The sequence below is a fragment of the Limulus polyphemus genome, unplaced genomic scaffold (genome assembly GCF_000517525.1).
Source record: "Limulus polyphemus unplaced genomic scaffold, Limulus_polyphemus-2.1.2 Scaffold84, whole genome shotgun sequence".
Taxonomy (NCBI): domain Eukaryota; kingdom Metazoa; phylum Arthropoda; class Merostomata; order Xiphosura; family Limulidae; genus Limulus; species Limulus polyphemus.
The window spans coordinates 853,952-863,166 of record NW_013665694.1 but is presented as its reverse complement, the minus strand read 5'-3'; positions in this window follow the sequence as shown (position 1 = coordinate 863,166).

Genomic DNA, 9,215 nt, shown 5'->3' with positions numbered 1-9,215 from the left:
CTATACTGCTTCTACATCTGGACTGTAACCTTATATCTTCTAAGTAGGCTTTCCCAATGTTATATTGTCTCTGTATTCGCAAATGGTTACGACTTAACATCCAAGAACTTTTATTTTGTGGTTATTAGTTTGGTGTTCTCGTGGGAATATAAAGTGGTCTTAGCCTTTACCTACATTCTATGATCAGTAGAATTTTTAAGGCATAGTTTTGTAACAGTGATATTTTTTGAAATGGCACTGCATTTGATGACTTCATCGGTAAGTCTTCGTATGGAATACCAGTTTTTTTTTTCCAGTTGCTTGAAGCATAGTTAAACGGAAGGTATGACTGGAAACCTGATTTTGGTGAACATATCCTGATAATCTAATTTCAAGACAGAGAGTTTTCTATCATCTTGCGTTCTGTTGCCTGTGATAAATGGACGACTTTTGCTGCCGGTTTTTGCGTTCGTGGATTCTTATCTGTTACAAACTCTGCACTTTGCTCACCACTACAGGAGTACTACGTGTTGCAGGTCTCTTTCTAGATGGTTATGGTTTTACAAACTGATCTATATTATTTTGTTTCAAATCTCTTTAAGTACTCGGAAACTCTAAATCCCGATCTTAACAAGACTTTAGCATTAGAAGTCCGTAAACTCATTGCTGATCCACTGGCGGACTTGTTAAATTGAGTTAATTCATATTTTAATAAGTGTACAGACCTACTGTACCAAAAGTGTAAAATTAATTAATAATCCAATATTTAAATAATTATAAATAACATTGCTTTTAACATTCTTTTAGTTTCTGGACCAAAACATTTTTTTAAACATACATACCAACTAAATGATTTAAATTGCATTGTTTAATTAAATTATTCTCTGACTTTAATTATAATTATTAGTTGAGTATCACATATTATTGGTAGTAAAAATTGTCGTTAATAGGAAGCTTTCTACGTGTATCTCTAGTGAGTCGCCACGATATTAACAGTTGATAGCTTCTTCCTTGAAATTCTCTATGATGAAGTACTTATGAGAGAGAGCCATATTATTAGTAAGCATAAGGAATATATATATCTGATAAAGGCTACTTCGCTGTAGCTCAAGTAGACCATATTTGAAAAGTATCTGTAATACCCCGTTCATCCAATATGTGCGCTTAAGCGTGAGTATATACGTATAGAATTACTTATGATAATAAGTCTTTTTGTTTCCTAGTGCACATCTGACATTTCTCTCACCGTATGGATTCAGTCCGACCCAGATTTTTTATTATTATTGACCATAATTGGCATAACAGTGCCTTGTAAAAATATCAAGACTTTCAAACTAGGAAATTTTAGCTTCACCTTTATTAATGCCATTACGGAAAATATTGCTGTATAATATTTAGAACCTAAAGTGAAGCGCAGTTGAATGCTAGAAGTCCATAATCAACCGAGTGACAGTAGGATTACGTCGGCAGTATAAAATGCAACGTTAAGAGACATTGTCGATGTGGATATCACTTGAGTTTAGTACTATCCACTACATTGACCTAAATAATCATTAATAACTATAAAATCAAAATGAATACATCCTAGGAAACATCATCCGCCCACATAATAGATAATACCCAAATCAAAGACACCCCTAACTTTTCAGAAACATGAAAACAACCTACAACCTGTAGTAAACCATACCGCCATCTTCCTTCAATCGCTTTTTCTTGTCTTCTGCTTGACCCTACAAGGGAACCTATAATTATTACAACCTCATGTGACCTCAATTTCCAACCCTCGAGTTAACATCTTCTCATGGGGAAATGAGAAGAGATATCTTTCCCTGAATATCTTAGAATTAAATACATTTCTTCTGTCTACGGTATGTATCAGATGTACATTTTGACATTGTTTAGGTTTCCTTGGGTATTGTGGTCCCACCGACAATCGATCTCTTTGTGAACGGTAAGTAGCATCTCTTTCTGATGCAAAAAATATCCATACATTCAGATTATAAAGACGGCGAATCATGAACTCTCGAATTCACAGTCCGAGACTCTAACGACGAGGTTTTGCCCGGACACTTCAGTAAATACATTTATTGTTTAGATAAGCAAAAAATTGTGTAGAACATTACGAAATTATTAATTAAATGGTTTGTTTGTTTTAGAACAAAGTCACATCTGCTGTGTCCACCGCGTGGAGCTGAACCTTAGGCCGTTATTACAAAAAACGCGCTCCGCATCGTTGGTGCACTATAAGAGTGGCCGTCAAATAATTTATTCAATCAGACAAATAGCACAAAGATTAGCGGAATGTGCTGTTGTTTGTCTTCTCTTTCGTCTATCAGCTTAAACTTAGGAACTGCTATGTACAGATAGCCCTCTATGTGGCTTTGTGCGAACATTCTGAAACAAACAGATATTTACTAAAATATGTTTTGGCAATGTTTTCTAATCGTCATTAATAACAATCTGAAGGTTATTTTCCAAAAATGCTATTTTTTTTCTCTCCACACTAATAACGTAAAGGCAAAACAGGGATTTCATCTATCGCTAAAAACATTTCTAACAACAACAATAATAAGAGATACCACCTCGTCAGTTTCGAAGGATCAATGTGGATCAATCCCTCTCGGGAGTTCAACACAGATCTACTAGTTTCTACTTGTTGTTCCATTGCTGTCCATGTTCAATTTATTCTCTGCAAAATATTTCTGAAACCTGCTTTATCGCGGGTGCTTATAACTACTTGTTTAATATCAGTGCACCCGAATACTACAAATTAACGTTTCTAGTATTCAGACTCCTGTAGTAATCAACTGAAAAGGTAAAATTAATTTAAATGTAAATAAATAACTATCCAACGTAGGAGTAAATTGGACTTGTAAAGGAATGACTTTGAAAGTCATTGATTTTAAACCTTGTCTTATAAAGTTAGAAGGCAGATCTTATGATTTTGTCCGTATCTAGGCATGTTTCTATTTCAGCTAGTTGAGAAATGAAAATTAGGTTGATGAGTAAATTATTGTTTTTTAATAAGTATTGTTCATAGCCATATTGAAATTAATAAACTTGAGAGAGGTTATATTAAGATCTGCATACAATATTTCTTTGCATTTATATATTTAGACATGGAAGCACATTGTGTACATATCTGATTAGTTGAACTTATATCTAGATTCTGCTCACCATGCCATACTTTGCTTTGTTTTTGCATCTGTATATTCAGACAACAAATTTAGCCAATTGTGATTCAAACCTTCTCCCAAAATGAGCACCAATAAACACGTGAGCTTAAAACACTTTATGATTGTTTTGAATTGTAATCTTAAAAGAAACGATAAAGATAAATCGATCTATTTGTTGAAATTAATAGTAATATCAACAAGAAAGTAACTTCTAACTTTTGCTGCCATTTACACGCAGCTGACACGCAATGTGCAATACAAGAATTAGAAAGCAAAGCTGTACTCTTATTATAGCAACGGTAACGAGAAGATCAAGCTGAAGAAAACCCTAGCCAACAACAGCTGCATTCAATAATGCTAGCTCTAGTATCAGCAAGCAGCAAATAACTACAATTTTTTTTGTACGGAATTTGGTGGCATAACTTCAACAAATGTCAATATATACACTCTGTACTTATGCCACTACATACTCGTATACAAAATGTATTTCATTAGTATCGTCCTTTTCAACAAGATACGCCAATTCAAGTTATTTCAATACCTACCTTATTTATATAAATAGCATTAAAGAATCATCGTCTTATTTGAGTTTCTATATCTTTGTTTTTGCATACAAGTGTAAGAAGCTGTATTTCGCTACCTCTTAGTACATAACCGTGTAATTGTTGAATTTTGAATACATATTCATAATTCCCTTGTTGTTGTTTTTTAAAGTATCAGTCATTTATATCATCAATTCATTTATCTCCTCATATATAGTGTTACTTTACGATAAAAAACTTGTCATTTCATTCTGTGTCTAAGCTTATTTTTATTTGGAGATGTAGCAGAGGCTTTAATATAATTAAATAAAGTATTCAAACGATACCAATTTTGTTAAAAATATACAGCACTGCGTTAAACAGGCTGACGTATTTCTTTTGAATTAGAAAATCTTTCTCTTGGATATTGGAATGAGACTATTTGTTGATTAGAATAAGTCAAACATGCTTTTAACCCACTGCATTGATTTCCAGTGAAAACGATCTTAATGAGCAATTAAAGAGGCCAACACTCGCGAGCGAATGAAACATGTCTCCGCCATGCAATCACAACATGGCCAATTTTAACACTAGAAAAATCTCGAAAAACACAGAAAAATCTAACACTGTCAATATATATATATCACTGCTTGAGACCTACAAGAATACCTTCTTTAAACCAAATGCAATGTAAAGAGGTTATCATACACATGAATATTCTCGAAAACCTCAAATTGTACTTTCCTCGCTGGAAAATTGAGCAAAAGACGGAAATTTCAAAATTGTCAATATCTCTGTTTAGGAGTTGCAAAGAGTATCTTTGTACCAAGATCCATGTAGGTTGGTCGAAACAAGACTAAATAATTGACCAAAACCCCTAAGATTATGGATATATTTGACCTTTTTATCCTAACTAGAATGACTAAAAATGGCCATACCCCACATTTTTCTATGTATATGTATGGAATCTGAAAAAAAAGCATATTTGTATCACACCCCATGTAAACTGACCAAAAATTGACAAAAAAAAAACTAAAATTATTATTCTTATAATTATCACATCCCTATAATTACTAAAAATAAGCAAGTCCACCATATTTGTTTGTCAATGTGTGGGACCTTTATAAAAGTGTCTTTATACCAAATCCCATGTAAAATGGTCAAAATATAGACGAGTAATTGACAAAAAAACCCAAAATCCTGATCTTTTGTGAGCTTTGACACCCTAAAAAAACTCAAAATTGGTAAATCCAACTGTTTTTTGTATATAACTGTGTTGGGCGCGTGAAAAATGTGTATTTGTTCCTATTTTAATTTTTATTGCTATAAATATGCAAGCAAAAGAACCCTAATATACATTTTTGAGTTGTTTCACCCCTGACTCAATAAATTCTCTAAAATAGGCTTAAATGAAAAAGGTGTAAGGGAATATTGAATCAAGATATAATCCTCTTAAGTTTCAGGTTAATCTGCAGATAAATGAAGGAAGGGCAGTCGATTAAAAAGTGTTTGGAAGAAGGAGAAACAGTATGTCTTTCTGCGGAGATATAAATGTTTTATTTTAAATAAAGTTGTGAGAAAAATATACACAGAAATATACCACTACGCATTAAACATTTTTACTAAAAAATCTGTTGATAATTTATTGATATCAACCACGCATTGAAATTACATCATCTGCAATTAGATTTGTTTGTGGTTATGCAAAAAGCTACATAATAGATTATCTGTTTTGTGCCTAACGCGGATATCGAAACCCAGTTTTTAACGTTATAGTCTATAGTTCGAATTGTAGAGGAGAATAGATTGTTGAGGCTTATTATCTATCAATATCAACAAAATCACGTTCCGCAACTTCAATGTCTATTTTGCTACCTAAGCATGAATATGAGATATTGGATTTCTAAGAAAAGGAGGAGAGACTGAGACTTGAGAGCAGACAGACATAGCCAGCAACCAAGAAGGAGCAATGAAGGAGTTATTCCAAGCCCGTAATACCAACGCCGATGATTCCATCAGTTTCTCCCTTCGTCATCGGAGGGCTAGAATTACAGTTAATAGACGGAACTGAGTTCCATGGAGCACACAAATAATGAAAATCTTCAGGGGTAAAGGTTGAATAAATACCACAATCCTTCGGAGAATCCTGATTTTTCTTGGATCCTTTGACGCCTTTGGTTTAAATTCTGCTACGAAAGCGTTTATTTGTCGTAAAGGGTGGTCGCGGGGACTACGAAGTAACACTAACCTCTTTTCTCTTTTTGTTAGGGACATAGACTAATCTATAATACCTGAAAATATCCAGCAGTCTCTAGATGCAGCCACCAACGCCACAACTAATGTTGTCCACCGAATCCAGTCAAGTTTAACAAGAAGATCAATTCATTTCATGAATGTCGTGACCACACATAGACAACCTGCCGATCACATTCTGACAAATGGCTATTTCTTTTAGTTCTTTCATTGTAAAGCAGAAAAACCACCCAGACAACCGACGCCACGCGTACCATACCGTATCCATCTCCACACAGTCAGCCTCAAAACACAGACCAGAACATACAGACTTTACCAAGCAGCACTACAACCAAGATGAACCCAGACGAAGAAGAAGAAGAAAACTACACAAGATCAAAGTACCCAGTCAGAAACCCATAAAACCAAAGACTAAAACCACCACAAACCCACCAACGACCTCCTAGCAGACACAGACCAAATTTCTACGCAAGAAGAAGGGGGAACACAAACCGAAAGACCACCCTACAGATACAACTATGCGGATGAAAATTGCTGTATTTTTCCTAAAGAGTCGTCCTCATTTTTCTGTAGACCTCCTCTTAGCGACGATGATGACACTGATAACGAATATAACTGAGCATTCCCGAGCCTGGATTCTCATTTTCGTCGTTTTCTCAAGAAAACAACACTTTTATGTTAGTAATATCTAAACCGATAACCTCATGAATATTTATTAACCTCTTTGTTTTTCATTTCATCTCGGGCACGAGTCAGGTAAAAAATCCGGCACCTGATTCATAAAAGTAGGTTTTCTCGGGGTACTCCCGTTTCCCCTCACAGCTACTTCTCGGGCATTGGATTTACTGATCACAGTCCAGGCATAGGATTTATAGATCCTCACCTCCCTGAAGGACCGACCATAAACTCAACAAAGGCCGTTTGTATCATTGAGAAGAGAATTCCAAACAAAGTGTAGTAACCTAAGTCACAGGCTTTCCCTATATTTTTGAGGCAGCATTTTACATCTAATCCATTAAAAGTTGATGTTTTTTTTTTGTGAGGCCGAAACATAAAAATCTAAAGATCTCTGATCACCCTTCAACTAGATAATTTTTAATTATCTTCCTAAATTCTTGTCCCAGACGGACGAAAGAAAAGAAGGAATCAAATAAAAAAGAGATTAACCTAGTTTCTTCAAAACGTGTTATTATTTTAAGATTGCGTTAATTTAAACATATGGAATTCTAGCAAAGCCACAAAACATCACGCTAATAGTTTCAAAAATAGATATTTTTGCTGTATGTGATTTCTACAAACATGTTAATGCCATTTACCTTAAATATAGGAAAAACACCTGATAAACGATGAACTTCCTTTAAAGTGTTTGTATTTTAAAATTTATCACGTTAAAATAAAGACTGGGCCATGCTTTCGAAAACAGAGGATTATTTTAAAGTTATGAATATGAGCAAAATTGAATCATATGGTATCGCTCTTACCAATGTGAGAGAAATATGGGGCAGGCATAGCTTAGTGGTAACTTTAATTAAATGAAAGATGGTGCATACGGCTCTTGATTATAGACAAACACAAGATAAATGTATCTATTATGCTATTATACAAGTATCACTTTCACAGTTGATGGGTTATAAATGAAATTGTAACCTTATTCTATTATGAAATTTCAAATCCTCTGAATTACCCGCAATGATGATTAAAATGATCAAATGTTTAATTAAGTCGCAAAAAAACACGTTTATTAGATTGTTTTGTGCATTACCAATATTACTTAAGTAAGTAGAGTGAAGTAAAAATATACTAAGAAACCAAAACAACGTCATTATATATGTGGGTCGAAAGGAAAAACGTCACAAAGGGCTAAACATATTCTTTGGTTTCAGAAAGTAATCCCTAAAAAAATCGAACAAATTCAATTATTTGTACAAATATTAAATCCAAGGATCTTCAGGTCTGTTAAATTAAGATTGACAAAAACAGAAAAAAAGGAAAGATACATAATATTAGTACCTACTAACTATAATAGGTGTAGCGAGGGCATGTGTTTCAGTAAAAAATTTGATACATAGATTTCCGATTAAAAATCCTCCAGGAATACCGAGTTTCAGATGATTGCGTCCAATGTTGAACCAGCAACAACAGTTCAATAGTTCTGTAGTTTTACGAGAAAGATGCATAGCGAAAGCTATAGGAGATAGAAACATAATTTGGTAACGAATTCTTCCAATACCCTTAAGCTTTTCGTTTGTAAACAACGGCAAGCACAAAATTGAGAGACCCATTAGATATGCCTTTGTTATATAACACATGCTGTACATAATTGTATTTATTTGTTTGTTATAGCTAACCATCCAGTGGTAAAATGAGCAAAAGTAAATTTCACAATAAACAATGATAAACATATTAGTCTCTGAGTTTAGTAAAGCATACGTTTATCTTCACTCTCTTTCAAACACACAGAGGAAACAGTTTGTAGGTTCGATGAAAATGGATGGAACTGTTTATGTTGATTTTTGTTGAAGTTTCTAAATCTATTTAAATTGTACTTTTTCTTTTGATGAAATATATATTGATTGATTGTTTCGGATATTCGCTCAAAACTACATATGGTTTACCTGTGATAGCCGTCCTTAATTTTGAACTAATAGACCAGACGAAAGGAGATAGTGCAAGAACATCCATCACCAACCCTTGAGCTAGTGTAATTGACTAATGGGATTTGGGTCACTTTTATATCGCACCCATGGAAACAAAATGCATAGATGCATTTTTTTTCACTGCGAAAGGACGCTTGCATGGATGCTCGGACATAATGTCCGACACACTAACAATTAGACCCTCCAGACTCTACTTAAATAAGGTGTTTCATTTTATTAAAGAACAGAAAAATGTTCACTATAGAGGCATTCTCGAACTTTTGCCAAATTTAAAAATGCAGACATAAATAAAAAACTACAATACGATGTTAACTACATAGATAGAACTCTATATTAAAACTATTTTGGATTCTCCAAACGTCGTTACAGTCCATGTAACCATTTCCAGTCATGTTACATAAAACGGCGGTGCACCTTGACACTAGTTCTGCCTGTGAATTTTCCATTGCAGTATGCTCCGTCGACAGGTTGTCATGTTCAAAGCACGCCTATCCTCCCAACATCTTTCTATATTTCATCTAATGTATGAAGAAAATAATAAGAAACCCTATAATCCAAACGCTTTCGAAAGTTAGACCGTTCTTCATCAGGGGAAAACTATACGAAGTCGAAGGTTTTTCAGTGCCCGT